The sequence below is a fragment of the Canis aureus genome, chromosome 8 (assembly GCF_053574225.1).
Source record: "Canis aureus isolate CA01 chromosome 8, VMU_Caureus_v.1.0, whole genome shotgun sequence".
Lineage (NCBI taxonomy): Eukaryota > Metazoa > Chordata > Mammalia > Carnivora > Canidae > Canis > Canis aureus.
This window is the reverse complement of record NC_135618.1, coordinates 29,855,675-29,875,630: the sequence shown is the minus strand read 5'-3', so window position 1 is coordinate 29,875,630 and position 19,956 is coordinate 29,855,675. Positions and strand designations below refer to the sequence as shown.

The 19,956-nt window shown below is 36.5% G+C and overlaps 1 pseudogene; it reads right to left on the bottom strand.

Annotated features, from left to right (window-relative positions):
- Nucleotides 1-283: 283 nt before the first annotated feature.
- Nucleotides 284-19,956, bottom strand: part of LOC144319165 (ADP/ATP translocase 2-like) — a 144,735-nt pseudogene continuing 125,062 nt past the window's right edge.

Below are 19,956 nucleotides of genomic sequence, written 5' to 3'. Positions count from 1 at the left end.
AATTGTTTCTAAAAGGCAGTATTATTTCATACATTTTTTTATTTCTTCAAACAAGAGTGACTGAAATAAAAATATAATTGTGTCTCTTCATCATGGAAATGGCTTTAAGAGAAAACCAATCAGATGGATATTATGGCTTCCCATTTGGAACCAGTAAATAGTTACCACCGATAAATAGACAGCCAATAGTCTGTCAAGAGTGTTTAGGTATATTGTATAATACAACATGCCTGTTCACCAGGGGGAAAACTAGGAAATAACTTGCCTGAACTTCTAGATTTCATCACACGACAGGTGCAAGAGCACCACCCATGCCTCTGAAAACATTGCACCATGCACCCTTGAAAAAACTTTGGCTCCTTCATCATGAGCAATCGTCTTCCAGCAGTCAAGCCTGCCTGCGTACATGATGTCAGTCCTTTGCCCTCTACCTGCATCATCATACCACCCCGGGAAGTCAGCCCAGCAATCACTGTGGTGGATTGTGCCATCGTTCAGTTGATGAAGATGTGAGTACTCTTGGGATCTGGAAACATGCCCTTTAGATACCAAGGTAGGCAGCTGGGTAGATGATAATACCCTGCACAGATTAAAGCCAGTTCAGGCCCTTAATCCTATTGGATTTGTAGATCTTAACCAGGTGGTCACCAAGCTGAATTTCCTTTCAGTTCCAGCTTTGCTGACATCAGCTGCTTGATGGGTACGGGCAAAATCAAGAGGATACACAAAACACAACGCTCTGCCCCCAGTGGCACCATCTGGTGCTAAATTCCCTGTAAAATAGTGACCAAACTAGGTTCTCCTGTCCACACAACCCAGGAAGACCTTTGAAGGCAAAACTGAAAGACTGAGTGAGGAAGTATCTGATGACATTGGCCAAGTTACCACACCAGAAGAACAGGACTCCCTGGTCCTTGGGGAATCTGAACCACACAGTCTATAAGGCCCTCATACTGCTTCTCTGTGTGATTTGCCTGCTGGCAGGCTGCACTTGCAGCAGCGGCTTGACCTGCTTGATGGGCACTACAAAGGCCCTGGAGGTGGCCACCGCCACTCCACCTGCCAGACAGTCCTTGACTAATGAAGGACACTAATGAAGGACACGCCATCTGTCATGTTGAAAAGAGAGGCAGGAGACCATGGGACTGTGGTAGGAACTGGCTGGGACTTTAGGAGGTATATTTTAATATTTAGGGAGTCATTGTCGACTCCATAGAGCAAATTAACATGCTTTTGTTAGCTTGCAATTTTTAAAAGCTTTAAAAAGCATTATTGTCAAAGAAATCATTGACAAAATGAATTACATGTATTTAAAGCTCTAGGAGCCCTTTTTAAGATAATCTTTGTGACTATCTGTATAGACAATCATGTATTTTACTTCTCTTTGTCTATTCTATATGGCCTTTATTTTCCTTTTTCTTTTTGCCTTATTGCAAATATTTCTTACTAGCACATCAACATAATGTAGAATATGAGGAGGGAAAGGAGGCATCCTTGCCTTATTCCTGATCTTTTTTTTTTAAGCTTTCATTTATTTATTCATGAGAGACACACACAGAGAGAGAGAGAGAGGCAGAGACACAGGCAGAGGGAGAAGCAGGCTCCATGCAGGGAGCCCGATGTGGGACTCGATCCTGGATCCCAGGAAGGATCACTCACTGAGCCAAAGGCAGACGCTCAACAGCTGAGCCACCCAGGCATCCCAGTCTTATTCCTGATCTTAGACAGAAAGTAGACTCGTATCTAATATAATGTTAGCTGTAGGATTTGTGGATATTCTTTATTGGATTAAGAAAGTATCCTGCTTCTAGTTTGTGGAATGTTTTTTTTTTTTTTTTTTTTTTTTTTAATCAGGGACAGATGTATGATTTTGCCAAATGATTTGATTCTTCATTTGTTGATAAAATGTTTTTTTTTCTTATTTAGTAAGTCTATTAATATGATAAAATACATTTTTTTTTCAATATTGAACAAGCCTTGCATTCCTGGGACGAGCGTCACTTGGCTGTGATATAGGGCTGGGTTTGGGTTATCTTCAGTGCATCAAGCCTACAAATTCCTCTAGTAATACCTTTTGTTTGTCTTTCTACTTAGTTGTGAATTGTCCTTTGCACTTCTTCCTAGAGAAAGCCTGTGTCTTGGAGTTCTCCCAGATGTCTTCCACTATTAGTTTTACTAGTTGTATATTAGCTTGTTGGTAGGGTATTGGGTGGGGTGTTTGATGCTCTGACCAGCCTCAGTCTTAAGCAGACACCATGAGCCTTGACCTCAGCCATGTGCCCTTTGTACGTATACTGTCTCTTCTCCAGATACAAAACTAGAGCTAGTGCATTCCCTAGCTCCTTCTCCAAGTAGAAACTTTTTAAAAAATTCTTTGTTTTCATCCTTAACTTCAGTACTTTTCCACTAATGCTGTTAGTTTATAATTTTGAGGCCCTAACTCCTACAGATTAAGGATTTTGCTCCTTAGATGAGATAGGGGATACATCTGGGATGGGGAAGGGTGGCAGCCACCCATTTCCACCTTGGGTTGCAATGAATTTCCACCTCTGCACCTAATCTACAAATTTAATTGTTTTCTACCCGAAAGATCTGCAAAAAAACAAAAACAAAAAAATATTTTATTTCATAAGAGAGAGAGAGAAAGAGGAGTCTGGATGGAGTTCTGGCAGTGGTTATCATTCTTCAACCCCAGGAAGAACCATGAAGGAAGTTCTTCTGTTTTTGTTTTGTTTTGTTTTGCATTATTCAGATTTCTCCCTGATATTCCCTGAGAACCTCGTGGGGCTCCAAGAGAAAATGCTCTGCAAAAGGGACACGACTATCTTATGTCTGTGGCCCTCAGGGGCTTTATAGTCTAACATTAAGCCTACTCAGCCTTTTGCAATTAATTAAAAATGTCTAGCTTAATATTTTCACTGACTTATATGGCATTTGGTGGCATCTAACTCAAGTAAACAAATGGCTGTGTCCTGTTTCTCCCTGCTTGTGCTGCTTTTTCTCCAGATTTTGGATGAACTTCTTTCCTTGCCATTCCAGTTCTCTCCAGAGTTCAAGAAAAATCTAATTTGCAGTATGTTCAGCTTTTTTTCTCTTGTCATAAGGGTGACAATGACATTCTAGCTCTCTATATATCTGAGCTAAACCCAGAAGTCTCATGTAATGAGATTTGGCTACTAAATTTACAAATGATGCTGTTCTGAGACATCTAATATGCTGTCTGCATTAATATATTGTCCAAAGAGGTTGAAGTAATGGAGAACAAAATTTCTGTGTTTTTTTTCATTGTATACCCATGCCTAGAACTTAGAAAAGTGGTTAATTCAAATTAACCCTATTATATTTTCTGTTATGTATAGCATGTATACACTAGAAAAATTCAAGAAATGCAAAAGAATACAAAAGACAAGTTAAAAGATTAACTCATCAAAATCAGCATAGAATGATTTCTTTTGCCTGAATAGGAGACATTTAAACATGACCATATCAGTACACAAAAAAAGATTTAGATGATAAAATTTGAAAATATTGGTGAGGGAATAGATCATTACTGGAGCATGTGCTCCAAGGCAACAAGAAGAGGTATCATATAAATTTAAGGCATTGGGATTAGCCTTAGATGGGAGGAAGACTATTACCTTTTCACTAAGTTAGGATGAAGAGAGAATAAAGAAAGAAAAGTGGAGGACGGAAAATAGAAGATCAATTAGCTAGAGATGACAATCACTTTTCAGAAGACAGCAGAGAAAAAGACAGGATTCCTACCATGATTTTTCCATGAAAGAGGAGCCAAGATCATCTAAGATCAGAAAGTGTAGGGTAATAGGACGTTGGCAGATCGATCTATTCAGGAGAAAAGCAAGATGGAGAAAAATACATAAGGAGAAATGATTGACTTGCCTCATGCAGGAAAGAATGTAAGTAGCACTGAAGGAGTTGTGGAAAGATTGGCAACTGTCAAATTGTAGTAGTTTTGTAATTTTTTTTTTTTGAATTAAAGTGTTTGGTAATCAGAGAGCAAAAACCAAGAACTCAGGTTATTGGTTTGAATTGAGTTGGATTCAATTGGTTTGAGTTAGAAGGGAACCATTGGAAAGACAGTAGTTATAAAGGTAATAAGGCAAAATAATATTCCCAATTATAAGGCAAAACCTGTGATTCTAATATATGCTACAAAAATAAAGAGGCTTATATTCTGGTTGCCATTTGCTGTGTAACAAACCATCTAAAATTCAGTGGTATAAAACAATAATTTATTATGGTTGCAAATTCTGTGAGTCAGTAATTTAGAGATGGCAGGGGAGAGTAGAAAATCTTTGGTTCATGTCTGGGGCTTCTGCTGGGAAGACTTGACCATGTCGGGATGGTGGGGCGGGAAGGCATTGAGCATCATTCTCTTGCTCTATGTAGTATCCAGGCATCTTTACATGGTCTTTCTGTGAGACTTCTCTGGCATGATAATCTTAATCTAGAAAGACTTTTTTCATGAAGCTCCAAGAGTGAATGTTCCCATAAAAAAAGCAGAGGCTGCATGGTCACTTAATGACTTCATTTAGGACATGACATTGTGTCACTTCAGAAATACTCTATTGACTGAAGCAGTCACAAGCCCACCAAGATACAAAGGGAATGGAGTTTAAGCACAGCACCCACAGAGAGGCACCAAACAATAGTCGTATTCTAAAATTGTCACAGCTGGACAAATATTGTTAATACTCAATGGAATGCTTAGTATATGCCAGGCCCTGTTCTTGGCATTTTTCATATATTAACTTATCTAATCCTCCCAATACTTTATGAGGGTGAAATTATCATGACCCCCAATTTGTGATATGGAGTTTATGTAATTTGACTATAATCACTGCTGGGGAAGCAGCTATTGCATACCTGTTGCCCTTCACTGGGCTTGCCCCATCAGTGCCCTGGCCCTGGAATATTCCCCAATATGGAAGCCATGTCCTGAACTATATCATTGGTCCATATTCTTATTCTTATTAAGAGAAAACATTCTGTTCTGGATACTCAGTGAGCTTCCTTGTATAACTTAAGAGTATCATATGTCACCTGTCCAGTGCCCTAGATGGAAGGAAATGGAATCTTCCCCTACAGCATGAGAAGGGTGTGTGCATTGGGAGAGACCTACCAGCTGTGGTAGATCAGCACACACCAGCAAATACCAATCTCATTCTGTTGTGTCTCTTCTGCTTTCTGTGAGTAAAATATCTCAACCAATGCTTTGTGTGTTGAGTCCTCCTCTGGGACTCTGAACAAATAGAAGATGCAGTGAGCCAGTGTGCAAGCTCCTACTTCTGGTGGCTGGCTGTTCTCCATGAGGTAGGAATCCTCACTTGAGATTGGTAGCTGGATATTCACACTTGACGATCACATCATCAGTGACCTCTCTAAGATTAACCTAGCCAGGCAGGCTGGTCTCAGAGTTTTGGCCTGAACCAGTATAATATGTCACCTTTAAAGCAGATAGAAAATGATAATAACAGTTCGAAATAAGCCTTCATACATTCATGTATCTCAAGAGAACAGGAAGTCTTTTCTTGCTCTAAACATCTCTTAACCAAAGTGGTTTTCTCAGAAACCCTTGCCAGTTCTCTATGAACAATTCTTGTTCACTAAATTGCTATAGCTTCATGATCTACATCATGGTACAGACCAATAATAAGAGAATAACATTTCTAAATGAAATAAAATATTATTATAAGCCAATCTGTGTATTTGTCTAAATAAAACTTGTATACCAATTCATCCTTGAAGTTAAAGGTGAAGGCTAATAATCTGTTTAAGAAAGAAAATAAACTAAAATATGTGGCTAGAAATTAGAGCACCAAGAGATACTTGGGTGGCTCAGTCAGTTAAGCAGCTGACTCTTGATTTTGCCTCAGGTCAGGGTCTCAGGGTCTTGAGATAGGGCCCCAGGTGGAGATTCATGCTCAGTGGGGAGTCTGCTTGAGATTCTGTCTCTCCCTCTGCCCCTCCCCATTGCTCTCACTTTAAATGAATGAATGAATGAATGAATGAATGAATAAATAAATGAATGAATGAATGAATAAATGAATGAATGAATGAATGAATGAATGAATGAATAAATAAATAAATAAATAAATAAATAAATAAATAAATAAATAACATCTTAAAGAAAAAAGAAATTAGAGCACCAAGAAGAAATCAGGGGCAACAGGGCATAAACTTTGGTTTATGAGAGCATAAACATCTATGTCTGAGTTTGAATTCTTACTCAGATATTTAATGAGCTGAATGATTTGGAGTTAATTATGTAACATTTAAGGCCAAGTTTTCTCATCTCCAACAGGGGAATATACTTACCCAAATGGGTATTTTAAAGGATTAATATAAAGTAGATATAAAAATACCAGCAGTAAACACTTAACTTCATGGATTAGACATTGAATAAGTTATAGTAACAAGACTTTCAAAGGTTGACAGGTAGGTCATCCAGAGAGACAGAGACATTGTGTAACAATTCAATAGAAAATATCAGATCAATACAATGAGACAAAGTGCAGTGATTCAACCTAGTTTACGAAATACTGCAATGTCTTATTACAGGCCAGGAAAAAAAAGGGCCCGAGACATTCTGAATTGTAAAAACTTGTAAATTCTTGGGAGTAAGAGATTGGTAATTGGAACCATGACAGCATGTATAGATATAATTGTATATAAACTAGAAACATATGTAGCTTTGCACATTTTTAGTAATAATAATAGTTAATATCTATATATATTACTGTGTCCATGTGCTTTTTAAGGATTTTACTTACACTACTAACCCATTTAAACTCCTCTCTCCTAAATACAAACTGATGAGGTAAAGATAAACACAATCCCTATTTTACAGCCAAACAACGTGAGGCACTTGTTCAAGGTCAAACAATAAAAAATGATTGGGGACACCTGGCGGCTCAGTTGGTTGCATCACTGACCTTGATTTTGGCTCAGGTCATGATCTCAGGGCAGTGAGATTGAGCCTCTTGTCAGGCTCCACACTCAGCAGGTCATCTGCTTAAGATTCTCACTCTCCCTCCCCTCTGGGCTTCCTCCTTCCCTCTCTAAAAAATAACAATAACAACAGCAGCAGCAGCAGCAGCAACAATAATAAATGATTGACCCTTGTATTTGAAACCAGAGACTATAACTTTTTCCCAGTTTCTTAATCACATCACCATTTCACCTCTGAAAAAATTTTTAGTGATAGGTGTCTCTAAACTTGGTTCATATTAACTTTAGTCTCATGTAACTGCAATGATACAATAACTGCAATGATACAATAAATGGCCAATCTCCTTCCTTAGCACTGATGGAAACATCCTAATTAATTAATTATTATTATTATTATTTCTAATTAATTAATTATATCCATACTTCCTTTTTCAGTCATCCTTAGCAGTGAGCAAAAACTTCTGTCATTATATCAACCATCACTGATTCTCTTTAAAATACCCACTCTTCCTAACAATTCCACTTTAGTAATAGAATAACTATGAGAAAATCCTTAAAAAAGCATAGATTCCCATATTATATTACTTGAATCCTCAACTTCCTTACCTTTCATGATATTTTCCTTAAATATTTTCACTTCATATTCATCCTGCAATCTCCTTCCTTAATAATGGGAGCAGGATAGCGAGCTCCCATTTAAATCATGTAGATGGGCACCTGAGTGGCTCAGTGGTTTAGTCTTTGCATTTGGCTTGGGTCATGATCCTGGGATCCTGGGATCAAGTCCTGCATCAGGTTCCCAGCAGTGGGCCTGCTTCTCCCCCTGCCTATATCTCTGCTTCTCTTTCTGTGTCTCTCATGAATGAATAAATAAAATCTTTAAAAAAAAATATCATGTAGAAATACTTAAGGAAAGTTGAATGTCCCACCAGAGTTAAAGTATTTCTATAGAGTTGAGAATGCCAAAAATTCATATTTTATTTATCCATTCATGCCTTAGGATATGCTAAATACTAGGTTAAAAAGCAAATTCATTAATTAGAAAGGTAGCACACATTAAATCATTTTCATCTATTAGTGGTTTATTATGATTTGGGATATGTAATTAGCAGGCCAGTAACCTAATGAGGCTTTGAAAATATGAAACAAATTAGTAGTGACTTTTAGCAGTGAGAAATTAGCAGGGCAAGGTGCAGGGTATTAGCTTCATTTGAAATGTAGAGGCTTCAGGCTTCAGTAACAGAATATTGGTAAACAGGGAATATGGGGTTTCTGGTTGTCTTCAATTAGGGGTTCTGTAATTGGTCCACACTAGAACCACCTGGAGACCTCCCCCCCCCCCCCCCGGGGAACTTTTAAACCATACAGAGGTGTGCCCTTTTTCTGGACCAGATATTGATTGAATCCATTTCAGTTGGGCCAAACAGCCTTATGTGTTGAAGTCTTTCCTGGTAGGTTGTAATATGCAGCCAGAGCTGGGAATCCCTCCCTTAGCTGGAGATTTGCTATAAGGGGCCCATCAAGGGCAGCCTGGGTGGCTCAGCAGTTTAGCACTGCCTTCAGCCCAGGGCCTGATCCTGGAGACCTGGGATCCAGTCCCACATCAGGCTCCCTGCATGGAGCCTGCTTCTCTCTCTGCTTCACTCTCTCTCTCTCTCTGTGTCTCTCATGAATAAATGAAATCTTTTTTTTTTAATTTTTTAAATTTATTTATGATAGTCACAGAGAGAGAGAGAGAGGCAGAGACACAGGCAGAGGGAGAAGCAGGCTCCATGCACCGGGAGCCCGACGTGGGATTCGATCCCGGGTCCCCAGGATCGCGCCCCGGGCCAAAGGCAGGCGCCAAACCACCGCGCCACCCAGGGATCCCAAGTAAAATCTTTAAATAAATAAATAAAAGGGGTCAGTCAAAAAGGTCTAAATATATTTACTTTGCATTTTCATCCAAGATCTGCCCTAGGTGGGGAAGATCACTACAATTTCTTTCCCTTGAAGTGTCTTGTGCTATTCCTTTTTGCATCTACTTGGCTGAGACAAACAGCATGTTGTACTCCAATAGTTAAAACTGGTTAACTTGGTAAGTTCTATTTAGGCCAAATAATTGTTTTTTAAAACTCATAATTCATAACTTGTAGGTAGTCATTCTGTTAGTAACCATCACATCCTTGATAATTTAATAGTAATGAACATTTTCCCAGCTTACAGTCCTTAATAAGTAATTAGACACATGATGTAGACTGGATATGGTATTGCATTCAGTAAGATATAGTACAATAAATGCTTTAACAAGTATTTTTAGAATTCTGTATTATGTAGAATTTCGTCTTATCATTTATTTTTTATTTTTAAATGAGAAACCAAAGTATGACAAAGATGGCATATAAAAATATGCCATCTAGAATCATCACAGTGAATTAACATGACTGATGTCATTCTGCCACAAGTAACAAAGAATGCAATACGTACTATATGTCTTAAGTCTCGATGTGAAAATATATGGTGTATATATATGGTTTGAAAATTAGAAAAAGAAAACTTCTTATGTCATAAATTCTCATTACAACCACATATATAAACAGATATGGGAAAATAGGCTGGAAATAAGAAATGTGAAAGGTAAAGATAACAGAGCTTGCTATTCATCTGTTCCTCATCGATATCTTATTTCCTGGCGTCCTTTAAAGATAGAATATTAATGAATTCTAGAATCAATTTATCAAGATCATTTGGCCATAAAGAGTGCTTATTTATCTTAGAAGCCCAGTTTTTCAAATAAGTTTTGGACTCAAGTAAACATAGGCAGTATTCCAGCACAAGAGAGAATCCCATAGCCTGGAAATGTGGCTTTATCTGAACTCCAGAAGTAATGGTCACAGTTCCCCAGTACACAGGGGAACTGTGGCTGTCACTTTTATTTTATCACAAATAACAGTATCAGAACAGCTCCTGTAAGTCTAATCTTAAGGTAGTTTTCACACAGTGGATGTCATTTAGAAGATAACAGAATTAATTTAATATATCTTTTACTAAATCTCCTCCATTTTTCTTTGAAACTTACCTGACCCTAGCTACATGAATTTCAAACATTCTAACCCAGTGCAGTTGGATATAAATGTAATGTGAACTACAGACTTCTAGATTTTCTAGCAGTCCAAACAAGTAAGAAGAAATAAAATTACCTTTAATAATTATCTATTTTAACCATTTAGACAAAATTAATATTTTCAGTATGTAATTAATATAAAAAAAGATTCATGTCATGTGTTATTTTTTTATTTTTCATACTAAGTCTATAAAATCCAGTGTACATTTTACACTTATAGCATGCTATAAATCATACTAGCCAATTTCAGGTGCTCAATAGCCTCGTGTGACTAGTAGCTACTTTATTGTTCCGTGCTGCTCTCACTTCCTTAGTAGTGCATAATGTAACCTGAACACAGAAAATCATAAAAGTGAGTTTGCAAATCTTATTACTAATACAGTAATAATTTAATCCTATTTTCTTCAGAGCACTTGATTAAAAAAGAAATTTTAAGATTTTATTTATGTATTTTCATGAAAGGCACATACACAAAGAGAGAGAGGCAGAGACACAGGGAGAGGGAGAAGCAGGCTCCATGCAGGGAGCCCGACGTAGGACTCAATCCCGGGTCTCCAGGATCATGGCCTGGGCTGAAGGCAGTGCTAAACCGCTGAGCCACCCGGGCTACCCTCAATTAAGATTTTTATGTGTGAATCTCTTTAGATTAATATAACTCTTGTTATCTTGAAATACTTGGGCATAGATAGCTCAAATAAAAAATACGAATATAAAGAGGTAGATATATAGATAAAAAAATAGCCATTGGAGAGCAATCAACCAACAGATGATATAAAATACACATTTGCAAACAACTTCTAAGTTGACTTTTAACCTAATTTGTACAGTGCCCAGAAGAGCAATATGGAATATATGTGTTCTAATGATGAGAATGATGATTATGGTGACTGATTGTAATTTCGTAAACGGCGAATTAATGTGTCCTCAATGAGAGGACATTCTGATTCTCTGTATTTCATAATAAGTAGTTCTGCCCAACACGTCAACATCTAGTCATATACTGTTATGTGTTGTAACCACTTTAAGATTTAATGATAATACCATTAATGAGAACATTTCTCATTTTCATGTGTATTCCCTCACCCATGGAATGCTATTCACACCTAAACAACTGGGATAATGTCTTTCAGAGTGCTGTATCTGTAGAATATTGAACAACTACGGACCTACAGTACACCTATAATTTTTCCTTAAGGGTATTTCATTATATCTTATTTCCCTTTTAGTCTGCACACAGAACTGAATCGTTGATGGAATGGTGAGATCCTCTCGCAGGAGAACAAAAATAATTTACAGTTCAGCCGCAGGCCTACAGAATAAAATCAGATATCCTAGATAAAAGATGTAACCAAGGGCAATGCTGTAACAACCATTTAAATATGTTTTGTTCTCATACTTCTGGAGAAGCTATAAGCATATTTTGTTGAAAGCAAATTTGTTGAGATCCCAAAAGTAATGTAATTTTTGCAGACATACCTGGGAGAAAAAAATGACTAATTTTTGAAAGGTAATTCATTGTATTTAACTCAGAGATGGGAAACTATTCCATCACTTTGTGTGTGAACTCTCTTACTTTAAGATATTTATATTAATATAACTCCATATATATATAATATATATATCCATATGTTTACTCATTACTTAAAGCTTTCAGAATTATATTTCTCCTGTTTGTAATAGTAATAATACTATTAAAACACATCAACCAGTATTTTCTAATCACTATTAGAAAGTATGTTCTTATTGACAATAATTATAAATAACACTTTTAACTCTAAATTACAGCCCTAGTCAGGGTAATATTTACTGAATGTAGATGCACAGCTTCTCCCACTAAATGCCAAGTGTATGCTTAGAGTTGTAATAAAATAAATAACAGAATAAAATTTGTGCCCTCAGGAGGTTAAGAGACAAACACATGCAAAGATCATTTTAATAAAATTCATAAAAACAACTACCATTTTTGAGTCCTTACTACCTAACAGACACTAAGTATTATACAGATTATATATGTTAAATTCACTGAGAATACCAGGGAGTAGGTGATTAATTTTAGCCCCCTTTTAGGAAATGCTGTACTGATATGAAAAATGAGTTGAATCTTAAATGATGATATTTCCTGGAAGGCAGGAGGGATTGGTCACTCCAAAAACCTTTGCTTAAAGACACAGAAGCTTGCTTAGGATTGAGAATGTGTTTAAAGTGGCTAAAGGATGTGGGGTACAAGAACAGAATTTTGATGGCAATAATGGATGGACAGGAGAGTTGGATAAAAAGCTACTGCTATCACTCAGATGGGAAAGAAAATTACCATATAGTAGACTGAACCAGTGTTGATAAGAATGAAAGAGAGTGTGTAAGAGAAGATCAAGAAAAGGTATGTGAAATGATAAAATGGGTTTAATATTGCTTGTGTTAAATGTGAGATCGCTTCAAGATATCCCCTTGAAGATGGATAGAGGCCAGCTAGAAATAGAGGTTTGCATATTATGGGGAGATGGGATTTGGAGATCGGATCTAGGGGTCATCAGCACACAGGACTGATTGAAATAGTTCAGAGGTATAATGGGCAGTGCATCTTGTAAGATGTCCAAATTAGTATTCACAAGTTTATAACCAGGTTACAGAAAACATCAGTATAACTTTTGTGTTTTAACTTAAAGAGCTGAAGGCACATTAAAAAATAAGCTATAAAACTATGAGAAGGAGATTCAATATATATATAAGGTAACTGTATAGACATTACCAACCTATAAAGTAGGTTTTATGTAAATAGTAATGTCTTCTGGAATATCTAAAATAAGTTTTAAGTGACAAAATTCTCAATTGTTTCATAGGAAAATTTTAAGAAATATACTTACTACATAAATAAGGCACACCTAAAATCTAAGAAATACGTCTTTGTAAAGTATATAATCTTCCAATTATGGCTACACAAAACAAAACAGTAACAAGGTGGCCTTCCAAATACTTTTTCTATGATAGAAATGTAGGCCTCTCTCCATCTGCTTCCCCTCTGGTAAATTATAATTGAATATCTCCTGAAAATGCAGTTGTGCAATACGGTCCTGATGCTTGCCATGAGTCTAATAATACACTGTGAGGGAGGAAAACTTTTTGTTTCTTCCCTTCTAGGTTATTTGGCTGGTCTATTAATTAAATTGACATAAAACAGATTAACAGGAGAAAAACAAATTTAATCTCTTATGTATAGGAGCCCCTAAAAATATGAGACTGAAAAAAATGACCAAAGCAGGCAGCTTTTATACCTTTTGGACAAAGAAACGATAAATTTGTGAAGAATGAACAAGATAAAGAAGTGTGGGTTTGGGGTAGTAAATTAGTGAGAAAGTAACAAGCTTTGTTTATACAACCTTCTAGGCCTTAAATTTCCTCTCTCTGGTGATGAGGATGCTTTCTACCTTTCTGGTACAGGGAGGGTACCTTTCACATGAAAGATTTATTTCCTGCTTTCGGAGGGACATAGTGGGGGTCAGAGTGTCCTTCTTGCATTTGCTGTTTCTTAAGTAACTTTAATTCAAAATAATCAATATGTCAAAGTGGTATATTTTGCTTCCCTTCAATACATAATTCCAGCAGTTTCTAGTTTCTACAAAGTTATATATTTTTTATGTTTTGTTTTGTTTTGTTTTGTTTTTCCCTAAGGTAAACTCTCCATTCTGGAGTTTGTGCAGGAACGTGGTTTATCATAAAGTCGGGAGAAAGTTTAAATTTAATTGTTGTATCTACTCACCTCCCAAACTATTGTAAACATAGGCATTTTACTAAAGGTCTCTTGCTGCTTTCTTTTGACTTGGTGGAAATATGATTTATAACCCAGAATACCATGCATAATTATAATAAAAAGTTGTGATATTTTTATTTATAATAAGAACTATATTCAGTCTTCCACTGTTGCTGGCACAGAGCTCCTAAAACTCTTGGAATTTCCTGTGATAGGAGAGATAAAAGGGTCCTTTTTTATGTTAATGAGGTGACTTCTGGGAAGCCCTTAGGTCACCTAAGGATGAGTTGCCCTTGGAACCAATCCTGTGATGAGAGGGTTGGAAATTTTTAGGACCCCCTTAACCTCCAGGTAGGGGTAGAAGCTGGAGGTTGACTTAACCACCAATGGTTAATAACTTAATCAGTCATGCCTATGTAATGAAGCTTCCATAAAAACCCACAAGGACAAGGTTTCAGGAGCATCTAGGTTGGTGAACACATGGAAATTTGGAGAGAGCAGTGCACCTGGAGAGCTGGAGAGGAATGGGAGCTCTGCACCCTTTCCCCATGCCTTGCTCTCCGTGTCTCTAAGATCTGGCTGCCCCTGAGTTATATCCTCTTATAATCAACCAGTAATCTAGTAAGTAAAACATGTCTCTTCGTTCTGTAAACTGCTCTAGCAAATTAATGGAACCGGAGGAGAGGGTCTTGGGAACCTCTGATTCACAACCAGTTTGCCAGAAGTGCAGGTAACCAACTGGACTTGTGACTGCTATCTGAAGATGGGGTGGGGACAGCGGGGGATTTGTAGGATGAAACATTTAACCTGTGGAATCCGAGGATCTTTCTGGGTAGGTAGTGTCAGAATTAGTTAAATCCTAGGCTGCCTAGTTGGTGTCTGAGAATTGCTTCTCCAAGTGGGAACCCACCTCCTCCCCACCACATACACAGGGATTGGTACCAGACCTATTTAAAAGACCCTCTGCATTTTAATTTATTTTGCAGAAGTGTTCTTAAATGTAATAATTATGTACCTGAATATGTATTTAGCGGAAACCGGGCAATCCGAAACTACAATTTCATAAACTAGAAATTTATGTATATGTGTATTTTCATATACATAGAAAATTTAAAGCAGTCTAAAGACATGAGAAGGTTTGGGTGGGGAATAGCATACTATAATGAACAGTTCCATGATTTACTCCTTTTGTACTTAATTACTTAGACTTTGGCTCATTAAACGTTGAGTACATGTGGAAATTCTGATGTTCGTGACTTTTCCCAGATTTTTCTTGGCTTCTTGAATTTTATATGTCTCTTAAAAATGTAAAAGAAAAAAAATCTGCATAAGCGATAGCAATATGCTAATGAACATTTTTCCTACTATACTTTCAACATGAAGAAACAAATACTTCAATCTTGAAAATATCACTTAAAACCAAATTCTGATATTAATCTTATGCTAAAATGAATATGACAAACATTATTGAATGTTTTTTATATAGAAGTTAAAATTAGGGATGCCTGAGTGGCTCAGTGGTTGAGCTCAGTGGTTGAGCCTTTGGCTCAGGGCATGATCCTAGATTTCTAGGGCAAGTCCCACATCGGGCTCCCTGCATGGAGCCTGCTTCTTCCTCTCCCTGTGTCTTTGTCTCTCTCTGTGTGTGTCTTTCGTGAATAAATAAATAAAATCTTTAAAAAAAAGTTAAAATAAAATGATAGATATTAATTTTCTTCTTGAAAATCACAGACAAATATAATGCAAAATTAAGAATAGCAAGCTATACTTCTAGATACTTATTTCTTACTACTTGTGTCGTGACTTTATTTTTGGCATAACTGGCATGATTTAATGCAAATAGCCTTATTATTGTAGAGCAATGCAGAAACACATCATAAAATGTGGGAAATATTCCACTAAATAAAGAGTAAAATATGCTTTGCTTTATTTTTCTTCCTCTGTGTTCTTTCACCCCGACCTTCTCCTTCAGGAGCTCTCAGAGCTATTTTGTAATTGAAGTCTACATATCTGAGCCCTTTTCAAGAGTTTGAATGTGTTAACAACACACCAAAACAAGCCAAAAAACTCATAAACAAAACAAAACAAAACAAAAAGATAAGTTTCCTATTGGTATTTTTAACCCTTTTATTCTATGGGAATATTATAACATCACCAATCATTACTTTTTGAATGACACGGAGAGATAAGAGTTCTTAATAAGAACCTTTATTAGTGGATCCTTTCAATAAACAACTCTCCTCCATGCAAAATAAACTCACCCAACTGATGCCCCCAAAGGTGTCATATCATTATAGCATCCAGCTCAGATCTTCCCAACCAAATCAGGTATAGTTTATGATACCTCACAATTGTGTAGGTCAGAAATTTGGACAGAGTGTAGCTCGGTGTTTTTTTTCTACTCCCTGGCTTGCACAGAGGTCATTTGGTAGAATCAAACATTTAGATAGCCTTGTCTGGAGGGTCTGAAACAGCTTCAATCACCGTTGGAATCTTTGATGGTAATAGCTGAAAGCCTGGGCTCAGTTGAAACTGTTGAACGGTAGGCTTACTTGAGACCTAGCCAGCAGAGCGGTCTCAAGGTACTCAGAATTGTTATATGTCAGTCTAGAACTCCCAAAGAGAAATTCCAAAAGAGAGGAAGTGGTCCCTTAAACTGGTACAGCATTGCTTCTATTATGTTCTTTTGACAGAAACAGAGCCCATGCAAGGTTCAAAATGAGTGGCAAATAAAAAAGATATGGTTTGTTAGATACTCAAAAGAATCTTCACTATTGTCAATAAATAGGAAGATGATGGCTGCAGGTCCTTCAAGAGTTGAAGCAATAGGGTTAACTGGAGATGGAGTTTGATGTAGCTGTTACTTCTTTGGAGTTAGGCACATCTGGGCTTGCATTCTGGCTTTGCCATTTGCTAGTTCTCGGAGTTAGCAAAATTACTTAGCATTTCACTCTCCGTTTTCTCCTGATGATGGTAAAATCTATTTTACAAGATTAAGCATTAGTCAAAATATTTCCGTGTTAAGTCTTGGCACAGAACTGTGAACATAGCAAGCATTCAGTGTCTTGCAGTTATTATAATTGAACCGTCAGTGGATTGTTAGTAAAAGTCCAGGCATTTCCATGCAGATGTGCAGCATGATAAGAAGAAGGCTTGGTCAAGAACAAGAAAATTCATTTTATCTGGGAATTGATAATGTTAACAATCAAATCTACCCTTATAGTTTACGGTAAAAAGAAGGCTAGAATGTGTTACTCAGTGTAAAATGCTCTATGATTGATACATTTAAGAACTAGTAATATGAAATTTTTAGGCTGTTAAAAATTAAGCTACTCATACAAAGTAAGTCAGTAGAGAAAGACAAATAGCATATGACTTCACCCATATGTGGAATTTAAAAGACAAAACAAATAATCATAGGGAAAAAAAAAAGAGAGAGAAAGAGGAGAACCAATAAATACACTTAAAAAAAAAAAAAAGACTTATTTGAGAGAGACTAAGAGGAGGAAAGGGGCAGATGGAGAAGGGGAGTAAGATCCTCAAGCAGACCCCCCCACTGAGCAAGGAGCCAGCTGGATGCAGGCTCAATCTCACATTTGAGCTGAACTCAAGAGTTGGGCATTAACCGACTGAGCCACCCAGGTGCCCCAAAACATGCTCTCTTAACTATAGAGAACAACACACCAAAACATGGATGGTTACCAGAGGGGAGGTGGGTGGGGTTTGGGTGAAATAGGTGATGAGGATTAAGGAGTGCCCTTGTGATGAACACTGGCTTTTGTATGTAAGTGTGAGATTGCTATATTGTACACTTTAACTAGGATTTAAATAAATATTTAATAGAGAAAAGAAAAAAAATAAGCTAGTTATAGAAGCTACTGTTTGGTGATAAAAAAATAGATTGAAATTAGTTTGAATAGGGATAGGTCACAAAATTTATTTGCGATGGTGGGACTAGTGCAGAGATATCATTTCCTATGACGCAGATACTGAAAAAAAGTCTTTCAAGCCCTCCCTTACTACCAGGATCAACAATCTTTAGGAATCCTCCCAGATGCATATATAGCATTCTATAAATAACACACATAAAAAACAGATCAATATAATCCTTTTAGGCGTTACAGCTCTAGTGTTTAACTTTTTCAGAAGTTTTAAAACTACTTTCCAAACTTAATTTATATAGAAACATTTTGAAATCCTACTTAACCCTAACCTAATGTTAATTCATTCCCTCAAGAGTAAACTTGGTGCAACCCAAAATAATTCTCCTGAAAAGCCACTTACTCTGATTAAACCAAGTGTTTTCATAGAAATCTACTTTATTGGAAAGCAATATTCCAAGAAATGGCCTAAATGTTCCTTTTGCTAATGCCACTCGAATGCTGTTGGTCCTGAAGGAAAAACTTAAAGAGATATAAAGTTAATTAGAAATGCCACATGCAAACGATTATGATTACTTAATTAGCAGTATCCCTTAAATTGGCACAATATGTAACCTAATATGTAGCTTAATGGCTTTGTTATTAATCAATTCTTAATGTAAACAGTTTGAAGCTCTTGTTGTTTTGTAATGTTCATTATAAATAGTCCCTGTGGGAATCACAACTTTATTTCATTAAAACTCCTGCCTGCTGCTAATTGCTGCTAGGAAAACATGCACGAATTAATTGTGTTTTAGAAGCCAATGATGTAAATTTATAAGCTTCTGCATTGATTGCTGGGGACTGCTGGGTTGTAGATCATTCCTTCCCACTGTGATAGATAGCATGCTGTAGTTGGCAACACTGACCTGTTCTAAATCAATAACACTCGGTTAGTAAGTCTTACTACTATAGAGGTTAAAAAAAAAAAAATCTGAAAATTCTGTTTATCATGCCAGCTGGGGCATTATATGAATTTAGGTTATGGGCAATTAATTTGTAAGTTTTAATGACTTCTTGTGCAAAACAAACATTTGTCTTTAGCAAAGATGACCGACGAACATTAAATTGGTTAGTGTTTTTAAAGAAATACTGAATTTTTTCAAAAAGATTGCTCAAATATAAATATAGTCCTGCTTGTTGACAATTCCCCCCTAATCTTTTATTGTTACAAATGGCCTGTCCAGTATATACCACATGAGATGAATTTAAAACCCCAAATATTAAAATGCAGAACTGGAGGGGAACAAACCACACTTGGCTTTCAAGTGCAGATTGAGACCAATGAGAAGAAACCTGTTTGTATTCTCAGTTGATTGCTGATGTCTTAGCTTGTTGTTTCCACAATATTTCAGAATAATAAGACCATCTGTCAACAGGGAAAAAGAATAGCAACAATATGGGCAGAAATGTCTTTATACATGATGAAATAACATTTGCCTAATGTTTTCTTTTTGGGGGGGGGAGCGTTGGTCTTAGATGATATTGTACACACATTTTTTTTGTTTGCTTTTTTTCAATTATTCAAAAATGAAATAAAATTATACGTTTCTGACTAATTGTTTTCATTACACTAATCCTTACAATATTTTTTTGTGAAATTGGCCGTTTACATTACCTGATCTCTGCTAAAAATACCCTTGGAATCTATGAAAAACCAAAACACATGTGTAAATTGGATTTGTAGCACCCATAGCCTAGTTAAATGGGGGAAGTGAGCAAATCATTAAGAATCATCAAACACATTATGTAAATATTTTACCGAAATAAGATGAGAGATGAAGCACAACTGCCTTTGTCCACCTGTAAAAGTAATTAATTTAGAGTTACAGATAGTGATTTTTACAATTAGCTTACTATTTTAAATTACTATACTTAATTTTTAAAATGCTTCAACATATATGTGGCTCAAAAACCGAAAAGCATAAACAAATTATACTGTGAAAACATTCTTTCACCTCCTGCTATTTTCTTTCCTTCCAAGACAGGGATCTGCACACACTGTAATATGCTTTCTTTTATTCATGCCAATGTGTATTTTGGAAAGCTTTCCAATTCAGCATGAGGGTTTCCTGATTTTCTTTGAATATTTTATAGATGTACCAGAACTTAGATAACCAGTGCTCTATTAATGAATTCTAATTTCCTGTATTGTGTTAGAATTTTGTTAGTGATAGTAGTAATAATAATAACTAATGTTTATAAATAATCCTACA